Source organism: Arvicanthis niloticus, chromosome 12, assembly GCF_011762505.2.
Source record: "Arvicanthis niloticus isolate mArvNil1 chromosome 12, mArvNil1.pat.X, whole genome shotgun sequence".
Taxonomy (NCBI): domain Eukaryota; kingdom Metazoa; phylum Chordata; class Mammalia; order Rodentia; family Muridae; genus Arvicanthis; species Arvicanthis niloticus.
The window spans coordinates 48,545,894-48,565,509 of NC_047669.1; the positions used below are offsets into that span (position 1 = coordinate 48,545,894).

Below are 19,616 nucleotides of genomic sequence, written 5' to 3' on the forward strand. Positions count from 1 at the left end.
TTATGGGTTTTCTAATATGGCTTCTGGGGACAACACTATTTCTGCGTTTATGTGAGTGTGGGTGGGGGGGGGCATTGCTGGCTCTGTAATAGAAACCTTAAGAGATAATGTGGCAGAATGACAGTGAATATTTCAGTGAGTGTGGGCAGGACACGGTCCTCTTAGGATAGGACTTTTGAAGACAAAGACAAGTCTCAATGGGAAAAGGAGTAGAAGCATGAGGCGTCAAATAATTAAATTTATGACATTTTTCATCTAGGAAATGAATATATGACACACACACACACACACACACACACACACACACATGTTTATCTATCGCCTCATTTTATATAGATTGGTTTTTCAAGAAAGGGTTTCTTTTTGTTGTCCTGGGTTCCACTCTATAGTGGAACTCACTCTATAGACTAGGCTGTCCTTGAACTCACAGAAATGGGCCTGCCTCTGTCTCTCCCAACCAGTGCTGAGATTAAAAGCATGTGCCACCATCACCCAACTGAGGCTATATATTTTTCAGTTATCTTTTGTAAAGAGACAAGGAGTGGTAGGAGCCCCACCCTGGGCTCTTAGGCAACAATGGATGCTGTGCAATGCTAAACTGAGGGATTTGCAATGCACCTGGGTGGAATTGCTGCTGACCTAGAGAGTAGCTGCCTCCCTAGAGCCACTGTCACCCTCATTGATCCTGTTGGTTGTAGAGTGTATGTGTGTGTGTGTGTGTGTGTGTGTGTGTGTGTGTGTGTGTGTGAGAGAGAGAGAGAGAGAGAGAGAGAGAGAGAGAGAGAGAGAGAGAGAGAGAGAGATATCATCAAGCAAGGCCTTTCTGCTTGTTCTTTTAAATGCTGAGCAGCTCCTTCAGGGAGCCATCACACAGAGCTTCAAAGCATCCTGTCCCTGGTGGAAGTTTACACACATACATGGTTTCCTCCATTGCTTGTCTTATCTGCTCTCTGCTCTCCCTAGTTTTTATTTCATAGCTCACCTCCATTTCAATCTTGTCTTGCTTTCTAGAGTTTCACCATTTTTTTTTTTAATGTCTGTAATCTTCTCTGCTTTTAAAGCAGAACTCGGGCCCTTTATATATACTACCTCAGGGTGTTTCTCTTAAGGAAAAGCCCTAGGACCTGCCTTGTTCACTGACCCAAACACCAAAGCGAACTGTCTACGGTGTTTACTCATAGTTCTGTATCATTTCTGGGTAAAACTGTAGCCGTTTCATGCCCGAATCCCTGCGTTCCATCGCTAGGAAACCCGGGAGGAAGAGAATCAGCACTCGCTAACCAGAATGTCCCACGGAATAGAGAATAGAGGCCACAGAAGGCGTTCTAGTTCTTCATACACTCTGCCTCCAACATAATCTGGGGAATGAATCATCCCCAGAAGCAGCGTGGTAATCCACACACTTCTACGCCATTTGCCGTTGCCGGTCCCATTCTTTTCTGATGCTTTGTGCGATGAAAAGTGGGTATAAAGTTCCTTTGCTGAATAAAGATAGCTTGGTGGTTGTCTTTAGAAAGTCACTTGGCCTTGTGTTTGTATCGCAGCTCCCTGCTTCTCATCATACATCGCAGTTTATACTTGACAGTGTGAGTGGCAGCCACGCCACGATTCCTCAGATCAGAGTATCTGGCAGGCAATGGCTCAAAGATGAATAAAGCAAGCTTGTCATGTCAAGAACTGTAATTAACAATGTTTATTGCCAGTACCAAGTTCTTGTCTTGTGAAGAAGAGGGGCCAGGAGCCCTGCATGGGACTTGCTTTTTAAAGACTTTTCTAAAGTAAATTTTCTGTAAGGCTATCTGGTCAGGGGCTGGAAGGTCAGAGCCTCTCCTGAGGGAGCTTTCCTAGGTGGCGGTCAATGATCTGTTATGACCCTCACAAGTGGTAAATGATCTATTTCCTTTAACGAGGGATTTTAGTACTAAGAACTAGACTTTGAATGTTTGATTTAGCAATTTTATTATTTTACCAGCAAGGGGCAGCAAATAACAGTGTTTGCTTGAGAATAAAAGTATTACTTTAATACTTAAATACTTCTTTCCCTTCCTCATCCTCCTTCTGCCCTTCCCCCTCCCCCACTTTTTCCTCATTTTTTTTTTTTAACTTCATTTCCTCAGTGTGCCTCTGATTTTCCTGCTGCTTTTTGTTTGGCTTTCCTGTTCCTCCTAGTGATGTGAAAGCCAGAATTATTGAGAACGACAACAGTGTTCAAGAGGGAAAAGGACATATGAAAATACGTAAAAAGTGCAACACCAAATGGGGCAAGACCTACTGAAAAGAGCTTTGTGTTGACCAATGATGACTCAGAATTTGTAAGCTAGTGCCACATAGCGAATATCATTAAAATTAGCTAGAGTCTTGTAACGGTAAAAAATAGTTGACAAATGCAGCCCCCCCCCTGCATTTCTTTTAAAACACCAGTTTCCCGTTTGAGTGTTAGCTGTCTAACTTTCATTTTGTTTCATATTGATGAGTATGTATAGACCTCCCACCGGAAGTGGGGTAATACTACAATGCCAGACCAGTGCGAACCAAAATCAGTATGACACTGTTTGCCTGGTGCTGGCTTATAGTGAAAAAAACCACACAAAGAACAACTCTGTGTGTTAGAAAAAAGGAGACGTTATGACACTTAGAATGAACAGAGAGTAATTTCAGTGAGCAGATAAGTAGAGGAGGTCTAGCTCTGGCAAGATGACACCAGAAACTTCTGAGTCTTTCCCTGTATGTTTCCTCCTCCTCCTCCTCCTCCTCCTCCTCCTCCTCCTCCTCCTCCTCCTCCTCCTCCTCCTCCTTCTTCCTTCTTTTTTTCTTGTTGCAAGTGTTACTGTGGAAAACGTAACTGTTAGGATTGGAAAATCTCTGAAGGAAGACCCTAAAGTCAGATAGAATGCAAAAACAGAGTGTCTATACAGCAGAAACAACCAGCATGTGTGTGTGTGTGTGGGGGGGGGGGGTGGGTCAACCACTCTTTGAAATGGCAACCCCAGGCAAAGGCACTCAGGTTTTCTTATACGGAACCGAGGGGACTCTCTAGAAGGATTACATCATCTAAAATTTCATTGGTGGGTGCTAGGGGTCACAGGTGGTCAAGGCTCTGCATTCCTATGTCATGAACTTTTAACCATAGGGTGAAATAGGGCCGCCCAGCGCAGATGGCCCATTGTGAGATGCAGTATTTCCCCATTTTTGTGGTTATCTCCAGGCTGTTCTCTGGGAGGGGTTTTTATGATCTTGTTTTGGATTTTATGGTCTGTCTCTGGGGCTGGTGTCTTGTGGCCTAGTTTCTGGAACTTAAGGTCTGTTCCTGGAGCTAGTGCCTTACAACCTTTTTTTCAAAATCAGGCCTGGTCTTTAAAAGGAGATAAACGGGTCCTTAAATGGAGACAAATGGGGCTTACGTTATCTTTACAGTAACATGCTTTTCTTGTATGTAGGTGGCACTTTTATTTCTGTCTGAAGGCAAAAGTTATTATTATTTTTTGTTTTAGATAAACTTTGTTTTTCTTGGATTTCTGAACTCCACACATCTACTTTTCCCAAAACTTTTTCATTCTAGATTTGGGGAAAGGCTCATTTTTTTTTTTTTTTTTTTAATTTGGTCTGCTTCAGTATACGCTAATCTTTGAAAGGTAGTTCATTTCACACAGTGCTTAGGGATTCTCTTTTCATCCTGACATCTGTCTCAAGGTGTAATTGCAACCAGGTTGTGACCTAACGTAGTGACTTTTCCTTGTGTCTTGAGTGGCTCTTCCTGGGCAGCCTCTGTGTACGCCCCTTCATACCTCAGTCTTGCTCTGCCTCTGACCTCTGCACCCTTTCATGCTGTTGTAGGCCAGAGGACTCACTGGGGCTGCATCAGATTTTGTTTGCTTCTGATACATCACACAGCTATATTTCAGCCTTCACATTCTTTCTTTCTAAATAGAAAATTCAATATAATACAAAATTCTTAGATGCTCAGGGTCTCAGAAAAAAAGAGACTCAGAGACTCCATTTTCATACTCTGCAATCCCTTCTGGAGTTTTCTATCCACACTTGAATCTTGACTACCCAGTTGTTGAAGAATTTGAATGAATTCCTTTGCATTTCTTCTGTGTTATTCTGGCATCACGATTTTTTTTTTTAAACTTGAAAAGACAATGTTTGCATCAGTGCTTGCGTTTATTCTGGGGAAATTCCCTTGACTGAAAGATGGCCAGTTAATGACAATGGAATGAGGAGGTGTTGAAGGGGAGAATTAGATTGTATAATGTATCAAACTGTTATTTGAAAATTAAGGCCAGGGTTGGAGAGATGGCTTAGCGGTTTAGAGCACTGACTGCTCTTCTAGAGGTCTTGAGTTCAATTCCCAGCAAGCACAAGGTGGCTCACAACCATCTGTAATGGAATCCGATGCCCTCTTATGGTGTGTCTGAAGACAGCAAAAAATACTTACATAAACAAATAAATAAATCTTTAAAAAAAATCACAACCTAATCAATTTTTACCTTCTATCCCCATTACATCATTAATTTCCTTTTTTCTAAACTACTAAAAGGAGGGAGACCTTCATTTCTTAATCCTCTAACATGCAGTCACAGGACATCAATGTAGCAGAAATAGAAAATTTACAGTTTTGTGAATATTTCCGTTTCACGTTCACAAATACACATCTGGATGTTAGCATTATCTCGTGACAGGATGAGGCTCCTGTCAGCATCGGGCTGCACATTCAAAAATGTCTCCATAGTATTATAATTGAGACATTATTATTCCTGAGTGAACAGACTGTACTCTTGTTATTCCTTTTCTATGTCTAGACATGTTTAGACGGCAACTTTTCATTGTGTTATGGTTGCTTATCGTTCTCACGCTGTGCATGTTTTGTAGTTTAAAAGTAATAGGCTGTACCACATCGCCCCTGGATGCAGTAGTGTATATCACTGAGGTGTGTGCACATGCATTCCGATAGCTTTGAGATGAAATTGGTCGTATCTTAGAACGTTTCCTCTCTGTTAAACAAGCAGTGCGTATCTTCACAGAAAGAATTTTTTTTTTTTTTCCTGAATCTCATTGTGAGTTTTAGATTCGTCTGTAGAGGGCGGCAAATGGCAGCTTAATTCCTCACTCAATGCCTTAACCTTAAAGTATTAATGTTCCCATTATCTTAAATCAACAAGAAAGACTTCCTTAACAGAAAGAAGGTTTTTTTTTTTTTTCCTTCTTTTTCTTCTTGGTGTGGCTGCTTTTTTTGTTATAGATAAAAAATAAGTGTGAGACTGACAGGGAAAATAAAGTAGCTAAACTTATTTTTGTAGCTCTTATTCCCTGAAAGTTTTAGAGCTTTCTTCCAGAGAAATAGAACGTGCTGCTCTGAGTACGAGGCAGTCTGGTTCTCCTGGCGGACTGTCACATTAGTTCAACACTCACTATTATATTCTTCCCCCGGGGGGAAAACAACTACTCAGTGTTCCAAGTTCCTACTTCTGTTCTCTTTCTCAAATTGTGATCATTTAAACCATAGTTGCATTTGCCATGGTTACTTTATCTTCCACAAAGAGAACAACTGAGTCATAGTTACCTAAAATCAAGCTGCCTGTGAGAAAGAGTGATTTCTGCAGTAGGATGGTTCATTTTGTTTTCTTTGATTTTGAGATGGTTTTGATTTTGAGAGTCAGGTTCTGGTTGGGCAGCCCAGGGTGGCCTTGAACTCACTATGCAGCCAGTTTCAGGCTCCCGGGGCTAGGATTAAGGTGTGTCTCACCACACTTGGAGGCAGGATGATAATTCTTTATCACCTCATAAGAATGTAAACAATAGGTGGCTGGAGAGATGGCTCAGTGGTTAAGAGCACTGACTGAGTTCAATTCCCAGCAACTACATGGTGGCTCACAGACATCTGTAATGGCATTCCGTGCCCTCTTCTGGTGTGTCTGAAGACAGCTACAGTGCACCCATATAAATAAAATAAATACATCTTAAAAACAAACAACCCCTGTTTTTCTTAAAAAAAAAAAAAAGAATGTAAAAAAGAATGCAATGATTTTAGAATGCTCACATTTGTGCATCCTTAGGTTACGTCCTTCCTTTCAGAAATAACCTCTCCGTGTAAGCTCTCCAGTTTCACTCTTGCTCACCCATATCACTCAATCAGTATCTACTTTATGTCTATATGAATGTTTTTCTTTACACAAATTTTTTCTAAAAATTAAATTATGCAATACATGGGCATGTGAGGTGGAGTTTTTCCATCTTTGACAGTATTATAACATTCATTCATGTGAGGGCCTTTATCATTTCCTTTTTATTAAATTAATTCTTCGGCAGTACAGTTTCATATATGCGCACAACATATTCTGATAGCTTTCCCTTCTGGTTCTTCTGTATTTCTCTTCCACCCATGTCAACCTCTGCTTGTTCCTGTTTGTCCCTTTCTTTGTCATTAGTTCTGATTTTATTGTGTGGCCCATTTAATTAGATCATAACTATCTGCTAACCTCTGGATTAGGGCTATCTGTTGGAGCCTGGTGGAGTCACCAATGGGTATGTCACTAAAACAATGACTCTGTCTTTTCCTGAATCCATCCACAGAAAACCCTTGAGCAGTGAGGGAGAGAGACCCCTAAGTCTGTGCTGAGTCTCTGCCCAGCTGATGATGTCCCATTTTTGTGTAGATCCAGTGTAGTAAGATGGTCTTTTTTTTAAAAGAAAATTTTATTTAAGCAAAGACTGTGCATTGGATGATTAATTTTGGTTCTCAGCTTGACTACATCTGGACTCAATTAAAACCCTAGCATCTGGGCACATCCGTGTTTTGTGTTTTTTTTTTTTTTTTTTTTTTGGATTGGCTCTTATGCAGCGGGAAGACCTACCTTTGCAGTGGGAAGACCTACTCTAAGTCTGGGTCACACTGCTAGTTTGGTAGTAACCTAAGTAGAAGGACTTGGAAGAAGGAAGTAGTTGCTTTTTGTCTGCTTGCCCCCACTCTCACTGGTTAGTTCATTTCTTCTACTGAGGAGGAATGAGTTCCTTCTCTGATATTAGAGCCTACTTCTTTGGTATTCTCACATACACTGAAGATCAGGTGAGACATCCAGCCTTATGGACTGAATAGCTATTGGACTCTTGTCAGGTGACACCCATTATTGGACTGCATGAACCACAGCATATAAGCTGCTCCAGTAAATCTCCTCTTAATATACTTAGGTTCATGTTATCATTTGGTTCCTGACTAACAAGGTGCAATAATACCACATTCCACAGTACTAAAACAAAGGACTGAATAATTATAAAAACCTACAAAGACAGAAAGGAAGAAAACACAGCTGCAAAACAAAGTTCACAAAGTAGTACCATCAACGAGAAGAAATGACATCAAATAAGCAGCAAATGATATCTTCACACTGGATTATACTTCCTGCCTCCACCTGCACTTTTTTCTTTTCCCTCCCCCTTCCCTCCCTCTCTCCTTCCCTCTCTTCCTTCCTACCTCCCTCCCTCCCTCCCTTCTTCCTTCCTTCCTCCATCCCTCCCTCCCTTCCTTCCTTCCTTCCTTCCTTCCTTCCTTCCTTCCTTCCTTCCTTCCTTCCTTCCTTCCTTCCTCCCTTCCTTCCTCTCTTGCCCTTCATTCCTCTCTCTCTTTTTCTTTGGTTCTTTGTTTGCTTCTTTCTTTCTTTCTTTCTTTCTTTCTTTCTTTCTTTCTCTCTCCCTCCCTCCCTCCCTCCCTCCCTCCCTCCCTCCCTCCCTCCCTCCCTCCCTTCCTTTCTTTCTTTCTTCCTTCCTTCCTTCCTTCATTTTCTTCTTTCTTTTTTTTAAAGTTTTTTTCTTTTTTTGGAAGAAGGTACTCATTATTGTCATCTGTTTTAGAATCTTGTAAATTGTGGAGTAAAGAGTCCAGAGCAAAACAGAACAAGACTTAGAGAAGTACAACCACAAGCGCCCCTTTGACTTGGTCAGAACAAAGCACACATACAAGCTTTGATGGAACTTTGCAATGCTGCACTGGTAATTAATCTAGTCTTATGAGCACATCTCAGAACTCAGGGGCGAGGTCTCCAGATATGCTAACACCCCATCACCTCAGGGCTTCAGCCAGCTATAATCAGATAGGAAGAGAGGCAATAAAAATTTAGCTTTACCGTATTGGGAAATATTACCTGTACTGGCTGGTTTTGTGTGTCAACTTGACACAAGCTGGGGAGTTGTCATAGAGAAATAAGTCTCATGGAGGAAATGCCTCCATGAGATCCAGCTGTAAGGCATTTTCTCAGTTAGTGATCAAGTGGGGAGGGCCCATTGTGGATGTTGCCTTCCCTGGACTAGTAGTCCTGGGTTCTATAAGAAAGCAAGCTGACCAAGCCAGGGGAAGCAAGCCAAGTAACATCCCCCCATGGCCTCTGCATCATCTCCTGCTTCCTGAGCTACTTGAGTTCTAGTCCTGACTTCCTTTGGTGATGAACAGCAATGTGGAAGTACAAGAATAAACCCTTTCCTTCCCAGTATGGTTCTTGGTCATGATGTTGTGTGTAGGAATACAAACCCTGACTTAGACACTACCTGATGATAAAAACTGCCCAGGAAAAGTAAATGATGTCATTTATAGAGCTACAGTCAAGTGAAGCAACAGCAGCAGAAGAAAGAGGAAAGAATGTATGATGAATAAAGGAAAGAATAGAAGAAAAAAGGAAGAAATGAGAAGAGAAAGAAGAAAACAGCAGGGAGACAGAATTTGGAAAGTATTATTCAATGTGTAGAGAGTCCTTGTGATATATGTTATGAAATAATATAACAAACTCAATAAGAAAAAACTTCTAAAAATCAAGATGGTTAAAATGAATTAGAATTGACATGTTAAAAGGATATTTCAGAAATCAGAAGACGATTCAGAAACACAGAGCTGTAGAAGTGGTAAGTACACTGTGACCTCCAAACCAACAAGAGATAAAGTACATTATAATAAAATAGCCAAGGCTGGGGACGATCATCATGAACACAGAAGGAAGCGTGAACTTTGGTGATTTTATTTCTGCTGCTGGTGTGAGGTAAAAGAAGCACTAGCCGGATCCCAATGCTGAAAAAGCCCAAGATTCTGAGGAAAAGCTTTGTTTCTGTCTTTGTTTTCTTTTTTGGTTTTGAGATAGGATCTCACTATATAGCTCTGGTTGTCCTGAAACTCACCATGTAGACCAGGTTGGCTTCCAGCTTACAGAGATCATCCTGACTCTGACTCTCAAGTGCTGGAGTTAAAGGCATGTGCCACCTCGCCTGGCTTGAGCAAAAGTATTTTTTAAAGTGTTTCTCTGTAACTTCTTGGAACACATGAAACACACCCAGAACTGATCCAGACACTCTAGGGGCTGAGGACTCAAGCTAGGTTTCCCTGCATGCTGTTTGAGCTCTCTGCCAACTGAGCTATATCTTCTTACAAGGACAATAAAAAAAATTCCAAATTTAAGATCCACTGTACTTAAATTGCAAATAATTAAAAAAAAATGAAAAATGAAAACATTCTTGAAGGATAGATGGTATTTTCTTTTTTACAGAAAAAAATTATCCAAATTCTATTTTTTTTGTTTGTGTGTTTTTGTTTTGTTTTGTTTTAAGACCTGGTTTTTCTGTGTAGCTTTGGCTTTCCTGGATCTTAAAATCCATTTCATCCTTTGTTGGTGAGAAATACTTCTTTCCCCCTTCCTCTCAAAAGTTAGAAAAGTACAAAAAATCCATCCTGAATATCTGATTCCTAAATAAAATTTCTTGGGAGTGGAAAGGTTCTACTTTGATTGACATCTGTGCTGTTTTTATGTCAACTTAACCTAAGCTAAAAAGTCATCAGAGAGGAGGGAACCCCTATTAAGGAAAAAAAAAAAAAAAAAAAAAAAAAAAAAAAAAAAAAAAAAAAAAAACCCTCTGTAAGATCTTGCTGTAAGGAGACCAAGGGCTAAAGCTGGGAGATTAAAAAAAAATGCAGACCACCAAGGCACTGCTCATTTTTCCAGTTCTGATCCGTTCCTGCACCAGGGGTCTGATCAGGCCAGTGTCTGCCTCCCTCCTGAGTACACTAGAGCATCTAAAGCCTTCCTGCAGCCTCCCCTCTCCAGGTACCCTGACGGGAGTTCTAGACCAGTGTTATTTCCCCGGACGTCAACACAGCATCCAAGTTTATTGGTGGTGGAGCTACCACAGTTGATGTGGCTGGATCAGGGGCTGGCATTGGCAGTGTTTGATAGCTTGATTATTGGCTATGGCAGGAACCCATCTCTCAAGCAGCCGCTCTTCTCCTATGCCATTCTGGGTTTTGCCCTGTCTGAGGCCATAGGACTCTTCTGTTTGATGGTTTCCTTCCTCATCCTCTTCGCTACGTGAGGCTCCATGGGGTCACCCAGACGTCTCTGCTGCTTTGACTCCATGCCAGTCCTGGTGCTGGAGTACTTTACCACTAAACAACAACGCTTCTCTAAAAAGAAAAAAAAAAAAAAAAAAAAAGATCTCACTGTAAGCCAGGCTGGCTGTAGGGGTTTTTCATAATTAATGATTGATGAGGGAAAGCCAGCTCATGGTGGGTGTGGCCACCTGATAAGAAAGCAAGTTTAGCAAGCATTGGAGGCAACTCCAGTAAGAAGCACACCTCCATGGCTTCGGCATCACTTCCTGCTTGGTTTGAGTGCCTGGACTGACTTCCTTAGATGATAATGATATGGAGATGTAAGACAAACAAACCCTTTCCTCCTCAAACTGCTATCAAACGTGATAAGGACACTTGTAGGGTTTCCATTGGTGTGAAGAGACACCATGACCATGGCAGCTCTCACAAGGGACAACAATTAATTGGGGCTGGCTTACAGGTTCAGAGGTTCAGTCCATTATCGTCATGGCAGAAAGCACAAGAGTATCCAGAAAGGCAGGGCGCTGGAGGAGCTATTTGAATTTTTAAAGCTTTTCAATTTTATATAGTAATGTTTACTGTGTGCCTGGGCATATATGATGTGTGTGTGTGTGTGTGTGTGTGTGTGTGTGTGTGTGCTGGGGGGAGGTACATATGACACAGGATACGTGTGGAGTTTGTTGTCTTCTACATTTTCACTGGTTGGGAGATGAAAGTCCTATCATCAGGCCTACAGCATTGGGCATCATATCCTTTTGCCTCCTGAGCCATCTTGCTGGTCTGCACTTCTTTTATTTATTTCTATTTTTTGTTTTTTTTGAGACAGGGTTTCTCTGTATAGCCTTGGCTGTCCTGGAACTCACTCTGTAGACCAGGCTTGCCTCGAACTCAAAAATCTGCCTGTCTCTGCCTCTCAAGTGCTGGGATTAAAGGCTTGCGCCACCACTGCCAGACTACAATTCTTTTAAAAACATATGACTATTTGTGTGTGTGTGTGTGTGTATGTATATGATCACATGTATGTGTGTACCTAAACATGTATGTATATAATACATAGATGCCAGAGGTCATTTCCTTAAGATCTGTTCACCTTGATTTTTGAGACTCTTTCACTAGAACCTGAGGTTCATGGGTTTGTCTAGGCTACCTTTCCAGAAAACCTGAGAGATCCCTCATTTCTACCTCCTCAGCATGAGGATTACAAATGGGTGTTACCATGCCTGACTGCATGAGTACTGAGATTTGAACTCGGGTCCTGAGGCTTTTTCAGCAAGCACTTTACAGTGGTACACTTTACTGACTGAGTGATCTCACCCCACCACCCCCACACTTTAGATTTCATAGTAGAGCACTATAAGATATTTCGGAAATTATTAAGTAAAACCCAGCACAAAAATTTTTAAAAAAAATATTATTTATTTCACAATATTTTTGTTTTAGACGAAGCAGCAACAAATTGAGCATATATTTGTTCGGCATTGTTTTTAATGACTGCAACAAATCAAGCATCTTTTTGTACTTGGAATGCTGTTACAAATTAATGTTTGAACATTTTATATAACATTATCAATTGATATTAAAATTATTATAATAATGTAACATTTCCATGTCTTTTAAAATATTAAAGTAGCCATTGCATATTACTTTCATCAGTGCGAAGATTTTGATAAGGAAAATGAACTTGCGTTTTAGCATAAGTTGATGGCACACTTAGACTTGTACTTCAGAAATTACTCAATAGAAAATACAGATAAGACAAGTCAATTTTCCAACCTGAACCTTTAGATGTTTTGTTTATGACTTATTAAGGAAGCTAGGGACATGATATTCCTATATTTGCATTTATGACCATGGGTTTTTAAAATATAAGTATGATAAATAGAATGGATATGCTTTAAACTTTTAAACTTGTGAAGTAGATTTAAAAAAAAAAAAGAAAGAAAATCAAGCTTAATACAAAAAGCTACAGTTGATTCAGTTTCATATCTCTAAAGATAAGCAAAACTAGAAATATGGTAGATTATTAACTTGTAATTAATCTTCTCACTGTTTTAGGGGCACACCATTAAAACTTGCGTTTGAGGGCTAATAGACAGCTAAGGCATTTGTGGAACAAGAAGAAAGTGGCTTGGTGACCATTGTTAAAACATTATAGGTTCCCCAAGATTGGACAGATGCTTCTGGAGGAGAAGGGCAGCTTTTATGTTTGGGCAGTGCTTTATCACTTGGGCCATAACTGTGTAGTTCGGGGAAGTGACTGTGGGCCTCATGTATTTTCTCCGTTAAGATGGTTGAGCTAAATAAAACTGATGAAGCTCTTCCTCCTCAAGCTTTAGAGCCAGTGATGTCAATTCTCGAATTCCTCACGATTAGAATTGTTCCATTTGGAATTGAAGAACTCATGGTATCTTCTCCTCTACTGCACAGATACCATTGCCCTATCATCTGAACATAGATCAGCAAAGAGAAGGGGCCTGGGCATAAGAACTCATGAGGAGGAAGAAGAGGAGGAGAAGGAGGAGGAGGAGGAGGGGATGGAGGGGGAGGAGGAGGAGGAGGAGGGGATGGAGGGGGAGGAGGAGGAGGAGGAGGGGATGGAGGGGGAGGAGGAGGAGGAGGGGGAGGAGGAGGACTTTCATGTTAGTGGGGCTGGATGCCAATAACTTAATTTTGAGATAACCAAGGGTAGTTACTTTTTCTTTTTACATCCATTTCAGCATAGGAATAAAAAAAAATCACCTTTAGGAACAGGCAATTTGTATTTACAGATTGCTGCATACATAATTAATAATGAATTCTCGTGGTGAATAATAAATAACATTGATATTCATCATCATGTACGGACACTTCTGGAAAATTACTGTTCTTTGAATTTCATGTATGTCATTGTGAGTGAGCTGTCCCCTAATAACTGAAAATACTCTTTTTCTAACGCTAGTCAACTTTTATTAAACACAGATGTAGAGTGAAAACAGCAATTTCAGTCAGTTTCTAGAACACCACATAGTGGGGCCATGTTTACTTAGGAAGGTTGGCATTGAAGTAGACTTGAGACCACGTGGATGTAGGCAACACCTACAATCCCGACACACAGGAAGTCCAGGCAGGAGGATCTCCAGCTTGAGGCTGACTGGGTTTTTATTGTGAGAGGATGTTTTGAACAAAACCATATGCTAAGTGTGATGCTCAAATGTGTGGTACACACCTTTTTCCTTAGCCTGAGGAGGCAGAAGCAGGTAGATCGCTGTGTGTTTGAGGCCAGTTTGGTCTACACAGCAAACTCCAGAACATCCAAGGCTACATAGAGAGACTTTGTCTCAAAAAGCAAACGGGCAGCAGGGAGGTGCCTGTGCACGCCTTTAATCCCAGCACTCAGGTGGCAGAGGCAGGAGGAGGCAGAAGCAGGAGGATCTCTGTGAGTTGGAGGCCTAAGCAAGCTCATGTCAAACAAACCAAGCTCACATTTCCCTAAAACCTACAAAGGAACAAAAACAAGTCTCTTAAGTAACTTGAAATTACCATTTTAGTTATTCTGAAAACCAAGTGTTCATGAAGAAAACTGGAGTATTCAAAGGAGATATGGAGAAAATGAAAATAATGTTTCCTGAAAACAATGACTCTAAGTACAGTAGGAAGTAGGTTTAGAACACTGGAATTTGGTCTGTGCTTTAAAGGGCACATTACTTAACTTTTGCAAGGAAGTGGAAGGTATTTGACGAGGAGAACGAAGGCTGAAAAGCAATGTTCATAATGTAAGGGGTATGGGAGAGAGGAACCAGACCAGAGCAGACAACATCCATTAGGACCATAGAGGGTAGTAAGAGATGAGATTTTCTAAGTGTTTTTTTCTTATTAATACCAAGACTAAAAGCCACAGCAGTGTATATATGTACTGAAGGAGCAATGGAGAGACAATAATACTTTCATATATATAATTTACTAGTATTTTAATCTTTGTAAAGCTAAAACCTAGGCTTCCTGTTTTTTGCCTTAATCATCAGAGTTCTCATTTCAAATGAAAGTTTCTTTTAACCATTTAATGGATAAAACCGAAACTGTAATCCTGAAAAGTAGGGGAACTCAATCTCTGAATTCATCAACAATGAGAATTAATGCTAGGGTACATGTGGTTATAGTTTTTCAAAGATCAATAAGTTAGATGATGCCAGGATTGTAGCAACATGGGTGGCAGAATGTTGCAAGGAGGAAGGTTGGCGCGAGCTCATATGGGTGGTGTTCGTGTGGCTTGGTAAGGCTGCTGGGCCTTTGTGCTTTGCTAGACAGGATGTTTCCAGAAGAGTGAGAAGTGGCCCAGTGCTGTTGGCTCCCTTTCTCTCCAGGCTCCCAGGGGCCCACTGAGGGTCTGCATGTTCAAAGTTCTCCCTCACAACAGACTTACAGTGCTAAGGAGTAAGAGCCATGACTCACACTTTGTAACCCTTTAGTCTCTGGGCGAGTTTGTCTTCTTTCATTATCTCTTATTCTTTCAACCGTACTCCGAGGGATGGAGGGCTGCTTAGTATTAGGTTAATAGTTATCAGAAGAATTGGGACTCTGATTTAGCCTTTTTAGATTTTAATTGTAGAGTGCCCTATGTAAACAAAGCAGCTTCCTGTGTCACAAAGAATTTGTGCTATGTTCTAGAGAGAATAATTTATCCTCACTGAGAATAGAGTATATTTTATTCGCTTTTAACTAAATGTATGATCATTTACAATGGTTTTGGTTTTGATCTCCACTTCTGCAGTTCTGCATTTGTGATAGTGGTCAGGTCAGTTTCTGGATGGTGACTTTGTCTTTTACTAAAATGATGGACTAATGTCTTTTTCCGATCCTATAGCCACAGGCCCACACTTAACTAGCTCTCGTCTTTTAAAGCTCTGCTGTCTAGAACTGAAGCCCTAGGCTTCACCTTCTTTGGAGTAATCTCAGATAAGTCCCGACATGCATAGGATCAGGCCTGACTTCACAGACTGACATGCCCGTTTTTGTTAACAAGCACCCAAAGTGATTTTTATTCACACAGGTTTAAAAAACCTGAAATCATCACTCACTTGAAAGAAATTCTCTTCCTACTTCACCTTCAAATTCCAAACTTCAAACGGTGTACTTAGTCAAGATGACTCTTTTCCTTTGCTTTCGTATTCTCAGCATCACTTTTCTTTGCAAAAAGATAAACTGACACATATTTGCACATTCCTGTCCTCTCTATTAGGCTTACAATTGACTCATAGCCAAGCCCAACAGTTATCACTATAATAGGTATATGTATATAGTTATAACAATGTAATAGTTATTATGTCAGTATGTAGAGAGAGGGAGAGAAATAATAGATACTGTGTGTGTACATGGGGGGGATGACTATGGCTTTCTTTTATTAATTGTGTAAAAGTGGGAGACCTCAAGATAGCAAGCTCAGCCACAGAGCATAACAACGTAATAATGATATACCACATCATTTGTGGGTTTGACTTTTGGCATACGTATTGAATGTATACATTTTAGGAATATTAATACAACATGAAGAGATTGGGGATGAATCTAGCTTTACTATGTCCACATGACCCAGATGGATGATCTTAATGTTCCCGCAGAAGAGCAATTGTCCATGGGAAAAACTTGAACTGACATTAAACACAGACTTTAATGGAAAATGACTTGGATATGATATGCTGTTCCGCTTGATGAAATAATAATATATTTTTTTTGTCAATTTATTTTATGTATATGAGTGCTCTGATTTCATGGACACTAGAAGAAAGGAACACACCCTATTACAGATGGTTGTGAGCCACCATGTGGTTGCTGGGAATTGAACTCAGGACCTCGGGAAGAACAGTCAGTGCTCTTAACTGCTGAGTCATCTCTTCAGCCTCTAAATATTTTTCTTAAAGAGGAATTTTTATGATTTCTATCCCGGTCAAAGGTTCTATTATTATTATTGTTAATTATTATTATTATTACTTTAATGCCACCTTTTCTAGGTAGATTTTAAATACCTTTCTGCTTTGGAGAAGGTCTTCCATACCAATAGCCAGACATTATTATAATATTAGCTGATATTTCTCTTGGTGGTGATAAGTTGAAGGAAGACACAGGCATTTTAAATAATTAAAAAAGGCGACTGATTCAAAGGACCAAGACAAATCATTGTAAAATATTTACTTTATTCATGACAAAAATATTAATTTGGTTTTAGAGATATTTTATGGCAAGGTAAAGGTCTAAGGATGATGAACCCTGTAATTAGGAAGATACGAGAACCACATATCTGGAACAAGTTACTTTAATTGTACTGCATTTTAAAGTAAGCAGAATTACTTTTGAAGGACTTTGGGAATTATCAAGAAAAATATCTTTCATGTTTCTACTGCACAGTTTAAGAAACCTGATTCTCTGACCTATAAATCAGAAATAGTCTATAAATTCTTGAGACAACGATTTTACTCTTGAAGAAGAGACAAGCCTATCAGCAATGAGTTTATGACACCGTCTGCCTTCCTGATATTCCACAGCAACTGGATTTAAATTGCTTTCCTACTTATTTGTATTAGAAAATCTAGGTAAAGGGCACAAGATTAAAATGGAGGGTGTGGCTATGGGGTTTAGGCTGTGGCAAGGAGGTGAACTTGTTACTGGCCCAATGATGTAGCAGGAAAGATGAATACCCTAGTTAGGTCAGCTGGAGAACCAAACTCGTCAGTGAAACAAAAAATAGGAACCGTTTTCTAAATTTGTAATGTAGTTTGTTCTTAAATATGGGGTCATCACTTTCCAAACAAAACAAAAAAACCACATAGGCTCTTGGTCTTGCTCTTGCTCTCTCTTGATTTTTCTGTCCCCTCTCCCTTTCCCCCTCTCCACATTCTCATGACCTGCCTCTACTTCTCTCTCTCTCTCTCTCTCTCTCTCTCTCTCTCTCTCTCTCTCTCTCTCTCTCTCTCTCTGCCTCTCTCCACCTCCCCTACTGCCCTCTTAACTCTCCACCCCATATTAAAAAAAACCCAAAACAAAAACCACATAGACCAGACAGTTCATATTCTTAAACTAAACTCAAATCACATGTTTTATGTGACTTTTAAACACAGTCAGTATGCAGCTATGTGTACTAACATATTGGACTAATTTTGATACCCAATCATTTAACTTTCTTATTTCTTTGGTGTCATGTTTTTGCTTTTAATACATCCTCCATTTGAAGATACTTAGAAGATCACTTAATAAAATAAAGCCTTTGATGGATTTTATGGTGCTGCTATATTAAGATTCTAGTAGGAAGTAAACTTTATCTTGTATTTAATAACCTTTGATGATATTTATGTTTTCATCCTCTGTCTTATTTGTTAAGAAAAGAGCTATTATATTGCATTTTTTTTCTTTTTGATGGCTTTTAGCTACTTAGAAAATTTTCATTCAAAGGATAAAGTGTTTATATTCTGAGAAGTCCGTCTTGCTAACTGGACTTGTCAACTGCACATATTTCAAAGAAAGTGCTAATTGGCAATTTCAAGTCCCCTACATTACCAATATTTAAAGATATTGAAAAGATATCGTTGATACTTATTCATGAGGGCATACTTATCCATTAGCCTGTAACCTCAGCTTATGGGGTAAATGCAGATGAACTGATCCTGCTGTCTGTCGCAGCATCTTTGAATCAAACTGATGACTCTACAACACAGAACATGAATTTGGATCTTCTCCTGAGCTCTCAAGGGAGATAAATGCAACTTCTTCATTACTTATGACATTATATTTCTTGATCTGAGACTTGCTCCAACTTAGATCTAAGGACAGCATTTGTACTTAGGTTTGTCTTGCTTGAAACGGTTAGTGATTTGTCTCAAGAGTTTTCCCAGCCGTGCAGTGGTGGCGGAGGCAGACGGTGGAAAGGTCTTTGGTTGAATAGGTCACAGACAGAGTCAAATGTTGGCAAGTGAGAGGGTAAAAGAGAAGAAAGAGAATGTGAGAGAAGACACAAGGCATGAGAGCAGAGGCAGAGTGCCGTGGGGACAAAGCACGTGGCAGGGGACCTCATTTGTCTATCAGTTCTGAGGTCAGAACTCATCCAACAGTTTCGCTTAGTCCGGAAGTGTTCAGCAGTGCCTGTGAGCTTCAGCACATCTGGGCGGTCTACACTTCATCGAAAAAGTCATCGTTTATTAAGAGATCCTGTAGTTAATCTCTTTGCCTTGGGCACAGATTGCAGGCGCTCAGCCTGTCCTGCTGTCTTACTGACATACAGGCTGTAATGTATGGATCCTTCTTTACATCGCCTCTTCTCGTTTCTTTCCTTTTCACTGCCAGAATCAAGCTTAGCACTTCATCACCTCGACTATTGAATTGGTTTCTAGCAAGAAGCCTGTCTTATTTCCAGTACTCTCTCTGCTGCTCAGGTCTACTCAGAGAAGCTTTTCCTCCCTACCCATTTTATTTCAGATTTGCTCTAAAGTTGTATTATTTTTGAAAATCATCGTTGATAACTGGAGGGTAGTAGCAAGGTTGACAGCACAATTCTTTTCTCGACATTAAAGCCAGCCACAATGTTCAAGTGTACCTTTAATCTGACTTCCTTTGTTGTCTTAAACGGCTAGTGACATGATTGGCATGTCCTACAATCCTTGCATGATGAAGCCTGAACTCTTTAAGTTGTCCCCACCTGGGCTATGCTCTTTCATTTGCACATGCTCAAGTTCTACTTTACTTGGCACACCTTTTAGATATATTGTTTATGAAAATGCCCCAATGTCCTCCAACCAGATGTGATCAGAGTGTCTCTATACCATCACAAGTATGTAAATAACTCACTTGCTAGATCCTTGTTTATTTTCATCTAGTATAATTCTTCATTCTTTCTTCTCTTAGATTATAGATACGTTGATGGAAGAGTTTGTATTTTATCATTTCCTGTATTTTCTATCTAGTACATGTCTCATTGCCTTACACAAAATCACATCTTTAGACATCTGTTAAACCAAGAGTAATGTCTCCTGTATATATAGAAAGTGATGTAATGAACTCTTTCCACAAGGAAAGAATATTTTATAACGCACACAACGTTGCAACTTAAACAGGTGTGCTGTTTTTCAAATATGTTGTTTTTCAAATGGTCTTGATTTATGAAAGCTGTCCTAATTATAATAGGAAAACATATTTTTTGTAAATCAAAGCTGTTTTAATATTTTTATTATATTCTCTATAATAAAAAGGAAATGATGTTCAGATCTTAAGATGAATAATCTTAAGAGAGGAA

The 19,616-nt window shown here is 39.9% G+C and overlaps 1 pseudogene; it reads left to right on the plus strand.

The window, feature by feature from the left end:
- The first annotated feature begins 9,943 nt into the window (after positions 1–9,943).
- Positions 9,944–10,344, plus strand: LOC117718283 (ATP synthase F(0) complex subunit C1, mitochondrial pseudogene; annotated as a pseudogene).
- Positions 10,345–19,616: the final 9,272 nt, after the last annotated feature.